The sequence below is a fragment of the Pseudochaenichthys georgianus genome, chromosome 17 (genome assembly GCF_902827115.2).
Source record: "Pseudochaenichthys georgianus chromosome 17, fPseGeo1.2, whole genome shotgun sequence".
Taxonomy (NCBI): Eukaryota; Metazoa; Chordata; class Actinopteri; order Perciformes; family Channichthyidae; genus Pseudochaenichthys; species Pseudochaenichthys georgianus.
The window spans coordinates 12,678,588-12,701,026 of NC_047519.1; the positions used below are offsets into that span (position 1 = coordinate 12,678,588).

At 39.0% G+C, this 22,439-nt stretch overlaps 1 protein-coding gene across 1 annotated transcript in view; it reads left to right on the forward strand.

Annotated features, from left to right (window-relative positions):
• Window positions 1-1,982: 1,982 nt before the first annotated feature.
• LOC117461967 (zona pellucida sperm-binding protein 3-like) overlaps window positions 1,983-22,439 on the forward strand; it is a 526,690-nt gene continuing 506,233 nt past the window's right edge. Inside the window, exon 1 of the mRNA XM_034103962.2 lies at window positions 1,983-2,066. The gene's annotated coding sequence lies outside the window, so the exon portion shown is untranslated. The remainder of the gene's footprint in view (window positions 2,067-22,439) is intronic.

Here is a 22,439-nt window from a genome sequence, read left to right on the forward strand (position 1 = left end):
GTTTGCCTAATGGTTCTTTAATAAGTAGAGCAACACTGGCTCAAATGGGTAAACGTAAAGTCACTTAGAAAACCACTGACCCAAAGCGAAAGAGTCAACATACATCATGTAATTATGAATTATAATGATGATAAACAAAAATAATGTTATTTGGGGGGAGAAATATCTGTCTGAGGTAATGGGAAATAGACAATCTTTGAAGCTTCACTCTTGGGATCCGCTGAATGCTTTCTTATATTTCTTCAACTGAAACACAACCAAATTCCGGCCGTTAGGAAGAGCCCTGAGCCTCAGTAGTGAGCTCTTTGTCTCGCAGCACTGTGGGAGGAGCATTATCTTAGTCACAGAGGGGATCAGTGATTACATATTGATTTGAGTATAGAAGGCCTTTATCCTGGGAGTTTGTTCCCAGTAGATGGAAGGTCCAGGGCCAAAAAGCCTCGCTGCCAGACGACTCGTGTTGCCTGTCAACAACAAAGGCTACCAAACCCTTGGGTACTGTTTTATTAACACGTTGATCAGAACACATACAGAAGTCATACTAGCGACAACATGTATGTCCGGTATACACCACCTTATAGAAAACCTCCTGTGGCACAATTCTACCAGCATTATTTGAACCCTAATCAACAATTAAAGACTTAATTACTTCAAACACTGGTCTGATTTTGTATGGTAATGGTGAAACTCCAGGTTACATGAAGTTGCTTAATTTTTTTTATTGCAGGACTTTTTTGGAAAGAAAGATGGAGCCCAGTCTGCTCTGATTGGTTAGCTGGCCGGCTCTGTAGTGATTGGTCGACCGTACAAAGTGTTGGAGCACTAGCCAATAGAAGAGAGACTGTTACGTAAGGGATAATGTGCTGCGACGCGGTCATTATGGGGAAAAGAACACCGACAGGCTGATCAGGAGCCCGACGCGAAGCGGAGGGATCTAGATAGGCATGAAGGTGTTCTTTTCCCCATAATGACCAAGTCGCTGCACATTATCCCGCTTATTACATGGCCACATTCTCAACAAAGTAACGTTATGACTCCCAATATTAATTGAAATGCTTTAATGGATTTAGAAAATGATTTTATTGATTTAAAAAATAGTTGTATGTATTGATTTAAATTGACATGCATCCGCGAAGAAAAATAGTCCGATGTTACTGTTTGAACTAACGTAGCAACGGCAGGAACTGCTTCGATAGCGTTTTTGAGGAGCTTTCTGATTACAGATTTGAAAACATCGTTGCTTGCTTTAAAAGTAGCACAATTCATTATGTCAAACCTTGGAAAGTATCTCGATATCCTGCCCTGATGCCAAAGTAACTGCACACTGTATGTTTTGCCATTTGATGTATATGTCTGGACCGCTGCGTAAAAAGGAGGGTTTCTGCCCGTTACTTCTCCGCTGTTTTCTTGTCCCTCTTGTCTTTTTCTTTTCTTCACTGGGGACTCATCAGCCACTAACTATTACTCCAAATTACTGTGCTCTCCAAATATATTAAAATGAATGTTAAAATCCTCCATGTTGCTATCACACGACAGCGGAAAACTAAAGACAATCAGACAGTTTGCTTGCTTTTCAAACTGTTACATTTGAAAAACAGTGAGAGCGTCTCTTGTCAGTTTGAAAAGCCAACGGTAGGACCTGCTTGCGTTTTTGAGGAGCTTTTTGATTACAGATTTGAAAACATCGCTCCTTGCTTTAAAAGTAGCACAATTCATGATGTCAAACCTTGGAAAGTATCTAGATATCCCTGCCCTAATGACAAAGTAACTGGCAAGTGAATATGTGTCGCCGGTTGATGTCTATGTCTGGACCGCTGCGTAAAAAGGAGGGTTTCTGCCCCGTTACTTCTCCGCTGCTTTTCTTGTCCCAGTTCCAAAAGCAAACTGCATGCAGTTTGCTTTTCGGCCCAACTGTATACAGTTCAATCGACCGGACTTATTTCTGAAGATGTGAGCGTCCTTAACAACGGTCAATAAGTCCTTGACAGCGGTCTGTCTGTTCGGTATTAACAACGTGTCACGTGTTCTGAATTGACCAATCAGAATCGAGTATTCAACTAAGCCATGTAATAAATAGTGATGTCACCATGTTACGGACGAAAACAAAGGACTCCAATGGAAGTGTTTCGGGGGAGTGTGTGGGAGAGAAACTCCCTCTGGATTATCAAACTTTGCAGAGCATTAACATTACTAGAATTTTGTTTGGAATTATGAAATAAGTGTTTTGTGTTTGGGTGGCACGAGATCATTCTGTAGGGACTTGCTATTGGACCAAAGGGTTTCCAGTTAAAGTCCCAATCGGACCGAAATACAAAGTGATTACTGGTAGTTGGAGGGGTGCCATCTTGCCTCGTGGGCACTGCGAGGGGTCATTGAGCAAGGCATCAAACCCCACACTGCTGCATGGTGCCACCTTGCTTAGAAACTCCTCCACTAAGGCGAGTGTGTCGTTGATGTAAATAACACCAGAGTGAAACATTGAATTATCTCTGAATATAAAGTATTTCATCAAGTTTTAGTCTTAAAGAGGACATTTTTACACAAATTACAATGCAGGTTTTTGCATTGCATTGGATTACATCATAACAGTGTTTTTATTTGTGTCACAGTTACATGCCTTCTTGCCCAAAAGGCACGAGACAACATAGAGCCAATTAGAATATTTAAAGGATCCACATATCAGGAAAACATATCTTTCCATACTTTTGTGACTTAGTATTGAACTATGAATAAATGATATGTGGGTTTTGAGATACACCTCAATATAATTTAGCTGAATGAAAGTTTGTTTGAAGTGATCAAAGGAAGGAAAAGCGATTATCTTTGAAAACTCAACATCACAGTGTGTCTCTCCACAGGCTGACTCTTCGTGTTTTGTTTTGTAAATGTTCCTCCTGCAGAATACAAAGTGTGAACTAGTCACAAAAGATTGTCTTATTACACTTTAGAATTATGATTCAAATCCCATGCTAATATCATGATGTATTACATGAATTACATCAAGACACATAATGAATTCCTGCTGCTATCTCTTAATGATCATATCACAAATGGGTATGTAATTAAGAAAATATGAATAGATCATGAATGAATAATTTCTCTCTGTGAGCAAAACATTTACTTATCTCTTAAACTGTTGTCTTCTGAAACAAGAATATTCCCCAGTTTCTTTTTTTATGCATGTATTGTATTCATTTTTCTTTATTTGAGTTTGTATTGGACATTTATGCTTTAAATTCTTAGTTTTATATAATATCTTAATTCATATTTTATTGCAGATTCGTACATTTAACTTACACAGAAAACATTTTCTTTTCATTTTCATTTTTTTCTTTTCGGTCACGAAACCCATTTCCCTGGGGATCAATACAATAGTTGTCATTGTTGTGTTATCAGATCTTTCAAATTCTTTCAAATTGCAGAGTGTATTAGTGATGCACGGTTTGATGAATATGATTTAGTTTCGGCATTGCATGATAGGCCTTAATCAAATGGGTTTTAGTGGCGGCTGCTGATCAGGAGATAACAGCACTCTCCATCGTGCTACACGATGTTTTCAAACCAATCTAGGGGCCCTTCTCACTTCTCTTATTTTTCATTTCCTCGGTCTCACCGGAAGTTGATTTGTCTGCGCCATTTTGAGTAGCGTCCCAATGGCCTTATTTTTGCTCGAGGAGCGAGGAGCGATAACAGAGGAGCTATAACCGAGGAACCACCATCCTTCGATGAAATCCGCAGACACTCGCCCCGCCCCCTTACTGTGTATCGCTCACTGATTGGACGAGGCAGTGATCTGATGCTTCTTGACATGAGAGCAGTTTCCCAGCGGAGTGAAGAAAATACATAAACCTCACGGGAGTCACTCAGTTTATACCGTGTTTTGTTTAAATTAATGTATCATTTAGTTACACATATGTGATATATCTGAACAACAAAGTGGTCAAAAATCATTTTCTTCATTTATTGGAAACATTTTCATGATCGCTTTTTTCGTTTATACATTTTAAGAATGGCGTTTATCTTTTTTGAGAATTCTTATTTTATTTAATGTATTTGGGTCTACAACAGATGTTATAAATGTTTGTGTCAGTAAATGTGTACTAACAGAGGCGGGGGTGTGTGTGGAAATAACCGGGACGATCAGCTGTGCAGAGTCATCACAAACGGACGTCCCTTCACGTGACGCTCCGGAGGAAAGGACATCCCATTGCTCTTAAAACTCATTTCCCTGCTTCTCGTGGTTTCCTTGCATCTCTCCATGCTTCCCTGGTGGGAGGGACCAGACGCAGGGATACGACGCAAGTGAGGGACGCAAGGAATCCATTTAACCGAAGTGAGAAGGGCCCTAGGTCTTACATCAAATGACTTGGCTCATGTGTGGTTGTGCGGAACAGGCTTCATATATTTTTGGCTTATACCTAAATCTCCTAAATTACTGAGCTAATGGACTTGTTCTCTATGCACCTTGTTCAGAACAAACTTTGCTTTTAGTAATACAGTATTATTTCCGCCAAGGAGGTTATCTTACTAGCTGAATAAACTATAAAGAAACTAATACACTTTCATAAAACTTGATGGTAGAGTGAAACATGCATAGAGAAAGAACCATTGACCTTATTAGTAACAAAAGTGTTTTCATTGTGTTAGAAAATTGTGTCCTGAGATCTTGTGAAAAATGTGAAATGTAAAAAATAATCAGAAATAAGAAGACGGATTAGCTTGGCATGAAGACTAGAAACAGGGTTGATAAGCAAGCTCTTCTGTTCTCAGAAATATTTTTTTTCCTTTGGTGAAATGGTTCATGTGTGTCCCCCCTGGATCAATAAATCACCTATTTATAGCCACATAATGATATTGCCATATTCCTTCAAATCTACGCTGGCAAGACATTTATCTTGATTTAAGACTTTTGTATCTCCACAGTTGCTGAATGGATTTTTACCTTTAAAAACTGCTTTGAAACATCCCTTTGTTCTTTTTTCTTTATTTTTTTACTGCAAATATAGCCACTAGCAATATCTTACAATGAGCACCCAGGGAACATACAGTATACCCCAATCCCTTGTTGCCTCAATCACTTCTAATGTTGTTTGTTGTGCTCACATCACTGACATTTTCTTCCCCCCAATATGGCCATTTTTGAAAACACCACAGTTTTGGTACAGCTTGAAGAATCCAGATATAACATGTTAATTATTGAGCATCAGTTAGACCGCCAGGCTAGCTGTTTCCCGCCACTTTATGTGTGTTCATGCTAATCTAAGCTAACATCCTCGTTTTACATTTTCCGACAATATCTGACAATACCATTTGTGGTTTTGTGTGTTAGCTATGTACGGTCATGTTCCTGATGAAGCTCAGCGCAACTTCAGACAGGAAGACCCATCACTCCGTATTGCACGTCATGGCAATACTCGCTCCTTTCACTAGATGAGAGAGAGCGCCACTCCTTAGCCAACCTATCACTTCCCTCCATTCACAAGCCTAATTATCGCAACTGTTAATCCCTCTATATATGCTCTCCCCTGTTCTATCAGCTGTCTTTCAGGTGTCAACGCGCAACGGTAGTGCAAATAAACCTCCGCGTACGACAAAACTAACCTCAAAGATGTCCAATTCGGACGATTCCGAGGACGAACTCTTCCAGGAGGATCTCAATCCCAGCCCTGACGCTCCGCCCGAGGCAGCTTCCCCCTCCTCAAGCTACCGGCGCCCGAGCACCAGTGCGGGTTCCCGCAGCAGCTCTCATTCAGCAGAGGCAGATCTCCTCACTCTTCAACTGCAGCAGAAGGGCATTTCCCCAGCCCCAGGTCTTACTCTCTCCCAGCTTCGCGAGCTCTCAGACCAAGTAGCAGGCGCCGTCCCCCAGCTCACGCCAGCAGCTCCAGCCGGCCCCTCCGACAGATCGCGGCGCGGCCGAGGCCGCGGGGGTAAGAGGACAAGGAAGTCGCCCCCCCCAGTAGCTCATCCGTCCAAAAAGTCAACTTCCTCCCAGGCTCGCACCATCGCTGACCAGCCCGGAAGCACCTTAAACCAGCCTGGCCAAATCCATGCAACAAATCGACGCTCGCCTTCAGTCTATGGAAAGGGCAGCAGCCAGAGCCTCCACTTCATCAACTCACAGGGCTGCGCTTCCGGCCATGGCGCCGCCGGGGTTAATGCCAGTCCAAGCCCCTACATTCCCTCACAGTGTAGCCTCCCCTCATTCCCTGGCTTCCGCCCTCCCAGTCACCCTTTCCACGCCTGCAACGATGCTCATCCGAGGTCCGTATGTCCCAGGCGCAGCTGGCCTAAGATCCCCGCCCTGATTCAGAAACCACATGGCGGGAGATTCTTCTGATCATTCACCCCTCCACTCCCTTAATATCACTCGCTTAGCAGCGTCTCATCTACTCACCCAGATCCCGTGCTCTTAGAACTATCTTCCCTTAGGGCTCAAACACATTCTTATTTTATTTTTTATTTTTATTAATAAATAAATAGATACAAAATGCCTATATAAAACATTTTTTTTTATTAAAATTAAATAAAAACGTTGGTAATCACGCATATAACTGGTGGTGGTGTCATTAGCATATCAGCTCACATATCATTGTCATGTTTTATATCTGGATTCTATTGCATCATCAATCTAAGATCACAGGCACATTTACACTACAGGTCCTGTCGTGTTACATGGTTATTCATGTCATGTTCCACGTGTTCTGACCGAAGGGTCTCCGGCTCGAGTGAGCCAGGACGTGACATCCACACATTTTTATTTTCATGTTTGACCGGAAGGGTCTCAGGCTTGTGAGCCAGGATGTGACATCCACGCATTTTTATTTCACGTTTGGCCGGAAGGGCTTTTACTTTTCATGTTTGACCGGAAGGGTCCCAGGCTCTGTACATGACAACGCTCTGTTTATATGCCTTGACCTGTATCTGTCTGCTTTGTTGAATTTGTATTTTAGTTTAGTTTTTATGTTTTTATATATGCTTGTATTTTAGTTTAGTTGTTATGTTTTTATATATGCTTTTATCATAATATAAGTATCTCTGTTGAATGTTGTTTTACTGATTGTATTTACCTGTTATTTGAAGTGAATTTTTGTTTTAGGATGACTTTTAACATCTGTCCAGGGACTACAGATGAAAAATAGCCTGTTGGCTAACTCTGGCGCATTTACAGAAATGTCAATTAATCTGCACTGTCCCTGTCAAATAAGTATAAAAAAAAAAAAAAAAGGCTTGTGAGCCAGGACGAATCCATCCATGCATTTTCCCACTCTTAGTCCTACGCTAGTCAATAACATGTTTTCTCTGTCCCCGTATAATTCTCTAATTATATCCATAAACCACCGCAGCTACCTCATAAGGTAAGTAACCCAGTACATCTCAATTCTATATATTTCATTATTTTGGGAATTCATCGGATCGGTTCTCCCTTCCCGAATGATATTCCTGCACAACGGGAAACCCCGTATGTCCGGGAAGCCCCGTATGTCCGGGATGCCCCGTATGTCCGGGATGCCCCGTACCTCCGGGATGCCCCGTACCTCCGGGATGCCCCGTACGTCCGGGAAGCCCTGTACGTCCAGGAAGGATGCCCGAGGCATCAGTACGTCTAAATCCCCACATGTATTAACCTCTCATTTCATCCATAGATTTCCACCGCATCCCACAAGGTAAGAATTCTTCACGTTCAGTACTTCATACTTCACTTCTTTTGGGGGTTCATCGGAAACGGTTCTTTCCCTTCCCGAATGATATCCTACAAAACCTGGGCCTAATCGCCAAACACCATTTCGTTCTTTTGTTATAAACTATCATTATGTTTCATTTATATAATGTGACGGATAATAAACATGTATTACATACATCACGTCTCTCCTGATTGAAATGAAGCTCAGCGCAAGTTCAGACAGGAAGACCCATCACTCCATATTGCACGTCATGGCAATACTCGCTCCTTTCACTCGATGAGAGAGAGCGCCACTCCTTAGCCAACCTATCACTTCCCTCCATTCACAAGCCTAATTATCGCACCTGTTAATCCCTCTATATATGCTCTCCCCTTTTTTATCAGCTGTCTTTCAGGTGTCAACGCGCAACCCTCCTCCACCCCTTCGCCTCCTGCTTTCAACTCAGGGCCAAGCTCAACCTCCTCCCTTCCAACCGGACCTAACCACTTATCACCATCACCAGTGTCTAGACCCGGGGGGGTTAATCGGAAACGGTTCTTTCCCTTCCCGAATGATATCCTACAAAACCTGGGCCTAATCGCCAAACACCATTTCGTTCTTTTGTTATAAACTATCATTATGTTTCATTTATATAATGTGACGGATAATAAACATGTATTACATACATCACGTCTCTCCTGATTGAACTGTTATTCTGACATTACAACCCTAGTTTAACTTGATTCATTGCACATATCCAACACAATTCCCATTCCATCCATTCCATGGGAGCTCAGCTAAGATCAATGCTAGTCTGGTTATAGTTTGCCATATTTTCCCCCTTACCTTTTGACCTGCTATTAATCCACATTGCTGGAGACGTAGGGAGCATTGCACAAGGCATTCAGTCTGTTATATGATTGTTGATTTGTCCTTGCTTTAACAACCACTTGCCCTTTTCTTTCACTCTTGGATTCTTGGTTTGCTCAAAGCCAATTTTAATGACATTGCCTCTCTCTGAGCGTGATATTCAAGCAAGATCCGTCTGGCTTATTCAGTCCCTTTTTTGTTGTAGGTTATTATAGCTCTGTGCATGTTTGATCTGTGTCACTCAGGACAAAGCAGAGGAAGAATGACCTTTCGGATACAATCAGCCTTTGCCCCATGACAAGGGAATCATTTGAATTCCCCAGGGATTCAGCCATGCTTACTTATAAGCCACTTAATGTCTAGCCACACCGTAGAGTAATGCAGTCGTGATGTATTTTTCTAGGCCAACCCGGAAGTTAGCATTGCAAGTCATCCCTTGACAAAAGACTTTCAGAGTTTAATTTTATGATTATTTTATGTTAATGATACTGACACACTTTGATCAGCAAGATAATCTCCAATTATGAATACCACTTTGTGATTATTGAAGTGTAAAAGCTAACTATAAGCTACAAAAGACCTACATCACGGTGGCATGGCTCCGCTTCAACACCGCTGACTAATGTGTGTCATTCTGACATTTTGTAGTCTTATTTGGTCGCTTTACAGCATTGGACAATCACGAGTAGGGTATCTAGTGACGTATTTTATGCCGTAGAACAAAAACATGAAAGTCTCTTAAGCTTGTGTTATCCCAACCCAGTCTCACGGAATTTCGTGTTATAGTCACGACATTTAATCTATTGATTCGTGTTCACCAACACGATTTTCCCCTTTTTCCGTGTCACACAGAACGATTTTAAAAGCAATGTATTTCTATTGGTAGTATGTTTCGTGCCTGCAGCACGTCTTTTTGTCCGTTCGGGTCTTGGAAGACCGGAAGCTGTGGGGTTCATAAAAACATCTTCTGACTCAATATCAAGCCACGATTATTGTTTTTATTTTAAATCGTATAATGTCGGACTTTTTTTGTCGTCTGTGAGGAAAATAAATCAATCAATCAATGTTTATTTATATAGCCCAATATCACAAATGTTACATTTGTCTCAGTGGACTTCACAGTGTGTACAGAATATCAGTATGACAATACGACACCCTCTGTCCTTAGACCCTCACATCGTACAAGGAAACACTTCTGGACAAAACCCACAGTTTAAAGGGAAAAATGGGAGAAACCTCAGGGAGAGCAACAAATGTGGAGCTTGATAAGAAAAGGCTCTACCTGACCGGAGTCACGCTGTGTGTGTCCGTCAGGAAACACGCTGTTTACAAGTAGTTCCAGCAAACATTCACTGATAAATTGCGATGTTAACAACCTCATGATAACCTCATATTTTTTTTTAACTTAGGATCATACCTGTGTTTAGTCTAGAAAAAGGTAAATGTGTGCATTTTATTATAAAGTTGTGTATATTTACAGACCGTTGCAAAAACTAAGAAGCTTATAAACATCAGGTTTAAAACTAAAAGAGCTTTGAAACACAATGAAAGATGTTTGGAGTTTTATTTGAGTTATTCATTTAAACTTTTTGTCTAAGAGATGCTGATTTGAAACCGTGGTTACATACAGTTACGGCATTTCCTGTTTCTGCCGGAGAGAGGGGAGGCCGTCCCAAAGCTTGCGGCTGTATTTACTCCCTCCATCTGACAGGAGGGAGCCTCGTCGAGCTGCGAGTGTGGCTACAGACGGAGTTCACTCCGTCACAGAGGGGTAGGGTCGAGGGAGTGGTTTGGGATTTCAAAATAAAAATAACCGGAAACAGACGTAGGCCTGGGCCTATAAGGGACACTTCGTGCATCATTGCGATACACAGCCACTGAACTGATTACCCAAGATCCTCAGCTATGGTTTAAGCTTGCTGATTAGATGTTTTAGCCACAATGCATGTAGAGATATGGTGTTAATGCGATATGAAATCCGAAAACGAAAAAGAAAATAATACTTTATTCCGAGTGTTCTTGCTTTTCTATTTGAAAGTCATCACATAACGCCATTGTAATACACGGTTCGGCTGCATTACATATTAGATCTGCCGTAGTTCTTTATTTATAGAGCCCTGATGAGAAGACCTTTGGAAAAACTGGAAGAAATCCCACCGAAACTGAATACTTGACGTGGATCATAAATATATCAACAATTAAACAACATCTTCAATTTCTCTTCACACAATACGTCTCCCTGCAGTATCAACACTAATTCGGCTGACTTTCATATTTGATCTAATTTACACCATAACGGTGCACAGCTGATATAAGAGGACTTGTAGTTTTTAAAGATATTACTGATTTTCTTTGAATATTTTTATTTTATTTTATTTTACCTTTATTTAACCAGGATAGGTCTCATTGAGATTACACATCTCTTTTTCAAGAGAGTTCTGGCCCAAGGATGGTAACAGCACAGTTTCAGACAGTTTTACAGTTACAAACAATTAAAAAACACACAATCACAACACAGTCACAAACCAAATGTAGCCAAAGCATTTACAGACACAGCGGCCTGCTTCAAGGTCAGTTAAAGTTGCTTTGAGTGTTTCTAATGAGACCAGCTCTCTGAGTTTCAGCTCAGTTTGAAGCAGGTTCCAAGCTTGAGGGGCAGCGTAACTGAACGCTCTTTTCCCAAGTTCAGTACGGACCTTTGGTACCGTTAAAAGGAAAAAGTTCTCCGAGCGAAGCCGATAGGATCCTGTGCATTTTCTATTTATGTACATCCTTAGATAAGGGGGAAGAGCACCAAGAATAGCCTTATATATAAGGATGTGCCAATGTTTCAGTCTACGCGTGGTCAGGGAAGACCATCCAACACGAGTGTATAGATTGCAGTGGTGCGTCAAGGATCTGAGGTTTGTGATGAATCTCAGTGCACCGTGGTAGACAGTGTCCAGCGAGTGAAGGAACTGAGAAGATGCATTCATATACACCACATCTCCATAATCCAGCACAGACAGAAAGGTTGCAGACACTAGTCTCTTTTTGGCCTCATAGGAAAAACAAGACTTGTTTCTAAAGAAAAAACCTAATTTTATTCTTTTTTTTTTTCAAGAGTTCCACAATGTGTGGTTTAAAAGAGAGCGAATTGTCAATTATAATTAAGAATGTAAATACTGAGTCTGAAATAGTATAGCAATATGCTGTAAAATTATGTGAAAACATGAATAAAACTACACATCTTCAGATGTTGTACATACATAAGTGTCCTACACTAATAATACAAAGTTATTATGGCTGTGTGTACCTTGTGTGCACCGCCTAGTGGTTAAAGCACGTTATTGAATTATTGTCTTAATATGTTATATTTGATGAAAAAAATATTAAGAGTACATACTTTCATAGGGGGAAAGTAGAAGGTCAATGATAGAAATATAGAATATAAAAAATCAAGAAGATACTATAACTGATCTCTACAATAAAACAGTTTAGTGCAGGATGTACAAAGATATTAATAGGAGGAGGTGCAAAACAGAAAAACGGATTAACCTTTATTTAAACATTAAATAATACTTTAGATTAAGGTCTTCTTTTAAATAAGAAAAAAGCTTTGGGGGTATCTATCTACAGATAAATATTAAGCCTGACAAAGTGCTTAACGTCTAATATTTCTATGTTGAAGCACTTATTTTAACTGATATTATACATATGAATTATACTCTTATGTACAGTATGTAGATAGTATAAGAAATGTGCAGAATTTGACAGTTTAATGGTGGAGGTACACACATATTGATAGATGTCTTGTAATGCACTGTTGAGGAATCTCAGCTGCAACCCAAGTTTTTCATTCATTGCATAACCACACCGTAGTTGTGTATATGATATGTCAATAAACCTTTGAAAGGGATGTGCAAAATAGCCATAATATACAGTCTTTAATTAACTATTAGTAGAGAATAACGAGTAATGAATATACTTTATTACTCGTTTCCATTCATGTCAATTGCAGATAAATGTTTAGTCTTCTCAAGCACAAATATCTCTCCTGATTGTTGGCACTTGACAATCACCTTACCTGAATTTTACTCAGGTGTAACTAAAGTCTGATTTAAGGGTTGTTTATATTTCACATCATTAATCAGAATTTGCAAAGTAACTCAAATAAATGTAGTGGAGTAAAAATACCAGAGGAGCAATGAGCTGTCATGTGGGTATATATTAATGCTGCGCATTATGGACACAAGCGATTTTCACCCATTTATTAATTATATGTTTTACATTTGATAACACCAATGTGTTTAATACTGGCAACTTCTAATTTTGGGAAAAACGAAAAAGTTCCCAGTAGAGACGTCCCATGGAACATTTTGCGAAACACAATAGCCAGCATGTGTAGTTATGGGGGGGGGGGCGTTCGATTCCAGTTTTGGATAGTCTGCCGTGGTTTCGTTCCATTTCACACAGCTGTTTGACGCTCGGCGTAACCTTGGCGCACTGCCACTCCAACATCCAATCCCAGAGCTTGAAGATTAATCACGGGGACAGTAGTCCTAAACGATAGCTGGGGATTATGGGTGTGTCTTCGGCCATCCTAAACTCCAAAATGTTTTTCGGATTTCATATCGCATTAACACCATATCCCTACATGCATTGCGGCTATAACATCCAATCAGCGAGCTTAAACCATAGCTGAGGATCTTGGGTAATCAGTTCAGTGACTGTGTATCGCAATGATGCTCGAAATGTCTCCATCCATCCATCCATCGAAATGTCTGTTTCCGGTTATTTTTATTTTGAAATTCAGTTCCTGACGGACGCCAAAAAAGCCCGAGATTATGGAATTAAACAAATAAATAAAAACAAGGATAATTGTGTGTTATTGTTGAGTAAATAACAGTGTGTTATTTTGAAAAGAATAACAAATTAGAAGGAAAAAAAGATTTAGAAAGATACAGATTTCAGTATTTTGAGGCTCTGGGCTCCATTTCTTTTCCTCACATACGACAAAAAAAGTCCGACATTATACGATTATACGAAAACAATAATTGTGGCTTGATATTGAGTAAGAACATGTTTTTCTGAACCCCACAGCTTCCGGTCTTCCAAGACCCGAACGGACAAAAAGACGTGCTGCAGGCACGAAACATACTACCAATAGAAATACATTGCTTTTAAAATCGTTCTGTGTGACACGGAAAAAAGGGGGAAATCGTGTTGGTGAACACGAATCAATAGAGTAAATGTCGTGACTATAACACGAAATGCCGTGAGACTGGGTTGGTTATCCACCTATCTTATTTCAGACAGCTAATCCGAGACATGTTCAAAAAAACATTGACTTAAATGCTGGTAAAATACTAACTAATTTCTGGTTTTTAGGATCAATTCCTGCACCACCTAATACACATACACACAGGCCACACCATCACTGCAGCCTCCACGTGAGAATACACAGACTATTTCCAATATGACCTGCTAACTAACATGCCTACTCTCACACCTCAGATACTTATGCATCACATTAGATATGCACAGTGCTTACTGAAAATAGACGTTCTTCGTTGCAAAGTGCGCAGCAAGTTCGACAGGCTTTCACTGATCACAGTAGGTGGTTTTTCGGCTTCCCTGCTCATGGAAGTATTCTTTTGCCCGAGAAATCTCAGTAAATGTCTACAGAATGAGTCAGCGACAGAAAGACACAGAGAGGGAGGGTTTCTGTCATGATTTGAGAGACTGATGAGGGTGTCACACAAATATATTGTATCATATTTTCCCTGTTTCCTAGTCCATCTTTCCAGCGGGCGTCTGTGCAGCTGTCAAATGAATGCTATTATTGACAGTTATCTGACCTGTTTAAGGGTGATGAAATGCTTTATGTGTTATTTTCCATTGTGCGAGATGTATTGTTTGAAATCCAGCCTGTCTATGTTTGGACAGTTCACCTTTCCATTGTGCCTGTCTCATTCACCAGCTGGGGGGAAAACTGAAAACAAACAAAACAATGGCTGTTCTGGAAATCATCAGAAAGATAAGACATTTGAGACTTGAGGACTCATCGTCTCCTTGACAACTGTCTCCAAGCAACCATTACTCCTCAAAGCCTTTCTCCAACCCCGTCACTCTCTCTCTCTCTCTCTGACTCTCCCTCCATCAACCCCTCTGTCTCTTTGCCAGTTCCATCCTCTCAAGAGCCCTCCCATCTCCTCCAGATCGTTTTTGTACCAGCATCAGAAGCTATCTTTTGCAATCTCATATGATTGACTTTAGGGTACCATGCTCTTTCTTTTTGGTTCTCTATGCAAGGTGGAGCAGAAAGAGGGGAGACTAACAGAGATGTCTTCATAGTTATTTGTGCCATTATTTCTGTAGACTACATTTGGTGAACTAAAAATGCTTCTTTGGTTTATCATGTTAAGGCAGTGGTTCTCAAACTTTTTCTGTCATTCCCCACTTTGAACAGGTGGGCCTTTTCAAGCCCCAACTGTTCCTCATCGCTCCAATAAAATGGTAGACCAAGCTTAAAATTGTCAAATGTATCGTTCTATAACAGGGGTCTCCAACTTTTTTTAGGATGAGGGTTACTTTAAAAAAATAAAACAAGTCGTGAGCTACTTTTACTCCTCTTTTTAGTTTTTTTGCAGTGTATATATTTAGCACATTTTAACATTATTATATGCTACCTTTAACCTTTGAGTGCTGTTTGGGTCTGTGGGACCCGTTTTCAGTGTTTACTAAAATAAAATGTATGCAATTTAATTATTTTAACCTGCTTTATTTGGTGGTGGACGTCACATCCTCGAGGGTCCGGGGGCATGCACCCCCAGGAAGATTTTTTTTAAATGTTGAAGTTGAATGCATCAATCTGGTGCACTTTGAGCTAGGGCTGCTCAATTAAATCGTATTTAATCGCAATTACGATTTTGGCTTGCAACGATTATGAAAACAACATAATCGAAATAAAACGATTTTATTTATTTTTTAAATAGGTTTTTCAGTTGAATTATACTTAAAGTTCAGGGTAATCAACTGTTAAAAACATACTTTTCAAATAATTTTCTTCAATAAATTGATGTTTTTCAAAGTAAATGGTTAATCGTTTTTAATAATCGTGATATCAATTATTGACCCAAATAATCGAGATTATGATTTTTGCCATAATCGAGCAGCCCTACTTTGAGCCCAACATGAATTTATGGATACAGCTCTCAACACTCAGATGAAAGGGAGCTGTATACTTTTCAATAATCCAAACATCTTTAGAATATGATCACAACAAATCATTTAAACTTGTTTATTCTTATCTTATGTTACCTAGTTAGCATTCTTTCTTTTTATTTATGCATATTTGACTAATCACTCCCCTTTTAAACTTTTTACTGTCCTATAGTACACATTGGAATGATTACTTACTTTATTTTGTACAACTTTATTAAATAGATAAAGGTGTGCTCTCTCTCGCTCTCTCGCTCCACATTGCTTTTCTTCCCGACTGCAACGCTGTTGTGTGTGTCTGTGAGAGCGTTTCACACGTGTGTATGAGAGATTTTTACCAGTGGCGAGCCTGCCTCTGAGGGCCTAAGATATTCTACAAAATAATATTTAAAAACATTAAAACAAATTATATTTTTCTTTATTTATTTTTTTTAAATATGTTTTTAGTAATATTTGTCAATAGTTTTACCAAAAATAACTTGATTAAATTGTATTTAAAATAACATTTCCAAATAAATAAATCCTTTGAATCTGCCTATTCAGTTTCTGTTTGAATGTGAAGGGTTAAATGAAAGAAGCTCCTCTCTGCGAGTCTGTGAAGACAGGAGCTGATTGGACGTCCAGCTATGAATTCACAGAGGGCCAGCTATAGTAACTGAACGAGAGTAATGTCAAATGACAGTACAATTGACCAATCATATCTTCCCTCTAAATGGGTGGGCTTTATTATCGCGGACTTTGTGACAAGTTCCGCCGCTATGAAACGTTTCTTGTTTCCATAGCAACAACAACAACTGTCAACAGCGTAAACTTGCCTTCAAAATATAAGCATGCCAAATTACACTTAAGACATACAACTGCAACAAAAGTAACAAACACAATGCAATATCCTTTTCAATTTCAAAGAACACAAATTGGGTTATCTACACAACAAGTCCTCCAACTCATACGACCAAATGGGTCGATTGTTTAAGCCCTTATTACGACCAAATATGTCGTTTGTTCAAGCGCTTAATACGACCTATAATTACGTTTTAAAATTGTCGGCCTCGAGTGCTCCCGTTGATGCAAATGTTACAGAGGGTTGTTTATTCACAAATAACCCTCTCTGTAAAATCCTAAATTGTAGGATAGTTTGGCCATTAAAACGCTTTATGATTAGATTTCTAGCGAGAAGTATATATTGTACTTTTAGAATCCACGTCCAGTCGATATGTAGGATCTATAGTTTGATAGATATTACGAAGATGATTTGAGGTTTCGTCAGGAGAACGTGTATATGCGGCAAGCTTCCATGTAAAGTTACGGGTTGAAAACAGTATTTCCGGTCTCGACATTTTCATAATAAAACCAATGATCAAATGATTTAACAGTGATATCTGCACTACACATCCACTAAAAAACATCAGTTTATCCTAGTTAATTATACGACATTAATTGGTTTAAATTGTGTACAATGCTTTTGTGTTTTTCCCATAGGTTTTTCTCTTTCGATTCTGAGAGACACATTTCTTTTTTCAGAGGTTTTGATAGGCTAAAATCACGCCGCAATGCACGTCGGGATATGGTGTTTATGTGATATGAAATCGGAAAACATTAAAAAAAATAATAATAATACTTTATTCCGAGTGTTCTTGCTTTTCTCTTTGGAAGTCATCACATAACGGCATTGCAATACACGGTTCGGCTGCATTAAATATTACATATCTGCCCTAGATATGTATTTATAGACCCCTGATCTGAAGACCTTTTGACAAACTGGAAGAGATGCCGCCAAAACTGAATACGTGACGTGGACCATAAATATATCAACAATTAAACATCTTCCATTTCTTTTCACACAATACGTCTCCTTGCAGTATCAACACTAATTCGGCTGACTTTTATATTTGATCCAATTAGTAGATAGTCTGTATTTACACCATAACGGTGCACAGCTGATAGAAAGGGACTTTTTTGTAGTTTTTAAAGATATTACTGATTTTCTGAACTATCTTTCCAACTCCTCATGCAGTTGACTGTTACAGGTCTATACAGGTTCATGGTACAATGCATAAGCTTCACATCGAGAGACTGAAACTGTATTTTCCTTTACCGTTCTGTTTTAATTTCACAATAAAGTGAATAGTCATATTATGTACGATATTATTATGTTTTATTAACTAGACCACTGGTCTAAACCGCACCTCCTAGTGGTTAAAGCACGTTATTGAATTTAGTTGTTGAATAAGTTATATTTGATGAAAACATTTACATATTAAGAGTAGCCTACATACAAAATAGGGGTCAATGATAGAAATATAGAATGGAAAATATCAAGAAGATACTGTAGTGATTTCTACAATAAAACAGTTTAGTGCAGGATGTCCAAAGATATTAACAGGAGGATGTGCAAAACAGACAAACTGATAAGGCTGAATTTTACTCAGGTGTAACTAAAGTCTGATTTAAGGGTTGTTTATATTTCACATCATTAATCAGAATCTGCAAAGTAACAAAAATAAATGTAGTAGAGTAAAAATACCAGGTTAACCTCTGAATTGTAGTGGAGTAGAACAAAGTAGTACATGCTGCTGTAACAAAAACATTTCCCAACTTGGGATCAATAAAGTATCTTATCTTAAGATGATCGATGGCTACTGCCATATTTGCTAAATGTGCATCTGAACCTTGACAAGTGCATGTTTCAGGCTTATCAATTAACAACAGGAGGGGTCACAGACATAAGACCAGCTGTCATGTGGTATTAATGCTGCACATTATGGACACAAGCAATTTTCACCCATGTATTAATTATATGTTTTAAATTTGATAACACCAATGTGTTTCGTATCCCCTAAACCTCCAGGGATGTATACAGTTTAATACTGGCAACTTCTAATTGTGGGAAATACGAAAACGTCTTTTAAAACTACATTTCCCAGTAGAGACGTGACATAGAACATGTTGCGAAACACACAATAGCCAGCAAGTGTAATTCTGGGGGGGAGGGCCGGGCTGGACCCGTCCAAGTCCAGTTTTGGATAGTCTGGCGTGGTTCCATTCCATTTCAAAGAGCTGTTTGACAGCGTAACCTTGTCGCACTGCCACTCCAATATCCAATCACAGAGCTTGAGGGCTAATCACGGGGTTTGTAAAGCAAGGCGGATATTGTAGTCCCAAACGATAGCTGGGGATTCTGGGTAGTGTAGTGTCTTCGGAAACTCTGTAGTGTCTAAACTCCGAAAAAACAATTTGTTTCTCCGAATCGAAGGTTAAAAACACAAAAGCATTGTACACAATTTAAACCAATCAATATTGTGTAATTAACAAGGATAAACTGATGTTTTTTAGTGGATGAGTAATGGAGATATCACTGCGAAATCATTTGACAGTGTGGGGAATACTTCCGGTTTTATTATGAAAACTTCGAGACCGGAAATACTGTTTTCACCCACGCTAACTTTACATGGAAGTTGCCCCATATACAGTACACGTTCTCCTGGCGAGACCTCAAATCATCTTCGTATATCTATCAAACTGTAGATCCTACACATCCACTAGACGTGGATTATAAAAGTACAATATACACTTCTCGCTAGAAATCTAATAAAAAAGCATTTTAATGGCCAAACTATTCCACAATTTAGGATTTTCCAGAGAGGGTTATTTGTGAATAAACGACCCTCCGGAGCATTTGCAATCGACAGGAGCATGTTGTTTCTTACATGACCACTAGAGGTGCTACACTTTAAAACGTGACTCTGGGTCGTATTTAGCTGCTGAACAATCGACCTATATGGTCGTTTTTTGTAGGAGGACAGGCTGTATCTACAGGTGTTGTTTTGTGTGGTAGAGGGTCGCTTTTCATTGATACGTTTTGCACCCCGGGCGGCCCGTTGTTTTGATATTCCACCAGTGTATAAATAATAAATAAATGTGAAAAAAAAAATGTAAAAAAAAAAAATTGAATTTTTTTTTTTAAATAATTTTTTTCGCGACCCACCTATCACATCTCTGCGCCCCACCAGTGGGGCGCGCCCCACACTTTGAGAAACGCTGTGTTAAGGCAAGGCAAGTTTATTTATATAACACCTTTCAACACAAGGCTTCAAGCACAAAGTGCTTTACAAAAAATGAAAGACATTCAGAAAATGGCATTTAAAATCAGTCCTTAAAAAGAAAAGATAATAAAATAAACATTAAAAAAAAAAATACATGGATAAAAGTTACAGTGCAGTTTAAGATGTGAATAGTTCAATTAAAAGCAGCGGCAAAACGAAAAGTCTTCAGCCTGGATTTAAAAGTAGTCAGAGTTGCAGCGGACCTGCAGGTTTCTGGGAGCTTGTTCCAGATATTTGGAGCATAATAACTAAATGCTGCTTCTCCATGTTTAGTTCTGACTCTGGGGACAGAAAGCTGACCAGTTCCTGAAGACCTGAGAGATCTGGATGGTTCATAATTTAGCAGTAGGTCAGAAATGTATTTTGGGCCTAAACCATTCAAAGCTTTATAAACCAGCAGCAGTATTTTTGAAATCTATTCTTTGACACACAGGAAGCCAGTGTACAGAGTTCAGAACAGGAGTGATGTGATCCACTTTCTTAGTGTTAGTGAGGACTCGAGCAGCGGCGTTCTGAATCAGCTGCAGCTTTCTAATAGATTTTTTAGTGAGACCTGTAAAGACACCATTGCAGTAGTCCAGTCTACTGAAGATAAAAGCATGGACAAGTTTTTCCAAATCCTGCTGTGACATTAGTCTTTTAATCCTAGATATATTCTTTAGGTGAGAGTAGGCTGATTTAGTAACTGTTTTAATGTGACTGTTGAAACTCAGGTCAGAGTCCATGACTACACCTAGATTTCTGGCTTTATCTGTTGTTTTGAACATTGCAGACTGAAGCTCAGCACTAACTTTTATACGTTCTGCCTTGGCTCCAAAAACCATTACCTCAGTTTTATCTTTGTTTAATTGGAGAAAGTTCTGACACATCCAGTCATTGATTTGTTCAATGCGCTTATTCAGTGTTTGAATCAAGTGAAGGGAATCAAGTGTTAGTACTCCTGTTCAATAGTTAGAAATCAAACCCTAAATCCTAGTGTCAACCCTAACTGTTGGAGCTATATATCTCTTTATATTATTTAATAGTTTAACATTTATTTTCTTGCTGTTTATAGTGTTTATTGTAAATGTATTCTTAGTTAGTGTCATAAGTAGTTTCTATACTTTTATTTGAAGGCATGTTTGGGCACTGGGTGATTAGAGCACCTGGTGTAATTGTATATATTGGAGACAGGTGGGTGGTGGGAGCCAGAGCACTAGTAGGCAAACGTTTTTTTACCAGGGTGTTTCAAGCCACACAAGGGAAAGCCATAGGAAAGGCTTAAGGAAAAGAGATATAGGAAACCTGTTCATTGTACTTTATTATTGGAATAAAATGCACAAATGGAGGTTCTTGTCTGGACTTGGATGATCGTTGCCCTGCGTAAGATCCGCTAACTAGTGCCTCAGCGGCTGTTTTAGTTCTATAGGATTTTGGCTGCTACACTAACAATGGACAATTGTATCCAAAGGGAAAGGCTTTAAGTGTTTTCTAGCCCAACCCTACTGCAAGCACATTGCACCCAAAATCGCAAAGAAACATAATATCCTTACTTAACTGAAGAAAAAAACGGATCAAATGTGTTGTAGGTCAAACGTGCCTCAATCAATTTTTATTAGAATGACAAATGGCAAATTACTTTATAAGTTGATATGGTTAGGGTACGTTTTTTTTCTGGACTTGGTGGCGACCAAACAAACTAAAATATATTAAATATTGGACAGGTGCCCAGAAACAACACTTAAAAATAACAATAATATTGACCAGCGCTAGATGTGTAAATAAGTGTTTGCTAACCCTGACCCTAATCGTAATTAGACAGTTGTATCCTAAAGAAAAAGTGTTTTTGACTGTGCTTCATTAAAAAATGTTGTTTTTAGGGCTGTCAGTCGATTAAAATATTTAATCGCGATTAATCGCATGAGTGTCCATAGTTAATCGCGATTAATCGCAAATTAATCGCACATTTTTGATCTGTTCTAAATGTACCTTAGAGGAATATTTTTCAAGTTTTTAATACTCTTATCAACATATGAGTGGACAAATATGCTTTATGCTAATGTTTATTATCATTTGAACAATGACAAATATTCTCATGAATATTAAACACAACAACCTGGAACCTCTCATACAATACAAATTGTGTGTGTGTGTGTGTGTGTGTGTGTGTGTGCGTGCGTGCGTGCGCTCTGAAACTACGGGGCGGCCGAGGAAAAAAAATAATTAGTGGCGGTAATTTTTTTTTGCGTTAACGCGTTATTAACGCGTTAACTTGACAGCCACTTGTTTTATATGGACTTTCCATTGAGAAATTATTCACACCATTTTTGTAACCTTTGTGTTGTAACCAGCTGATGGTCCCTTTCATTTATTCATTATCACAAACGGGTGTTAAACAGATTATGTTTCAAAATACTTACTTCACTTTCTAACCTCTTTCTACGGTGATCTGACGTAATGGATACATTGTGCTGTAGTTTCAACCTGAACATTGACAAATGGCTATCATGACAGATGATACAGCTAGCTTGTTAGCAAACATTAGCTTATTAACACACTTGGCAAAATGATCATTCATTTGGAGTACTGTTTCTGGCCACCTTATTGTAAGTCAATATTT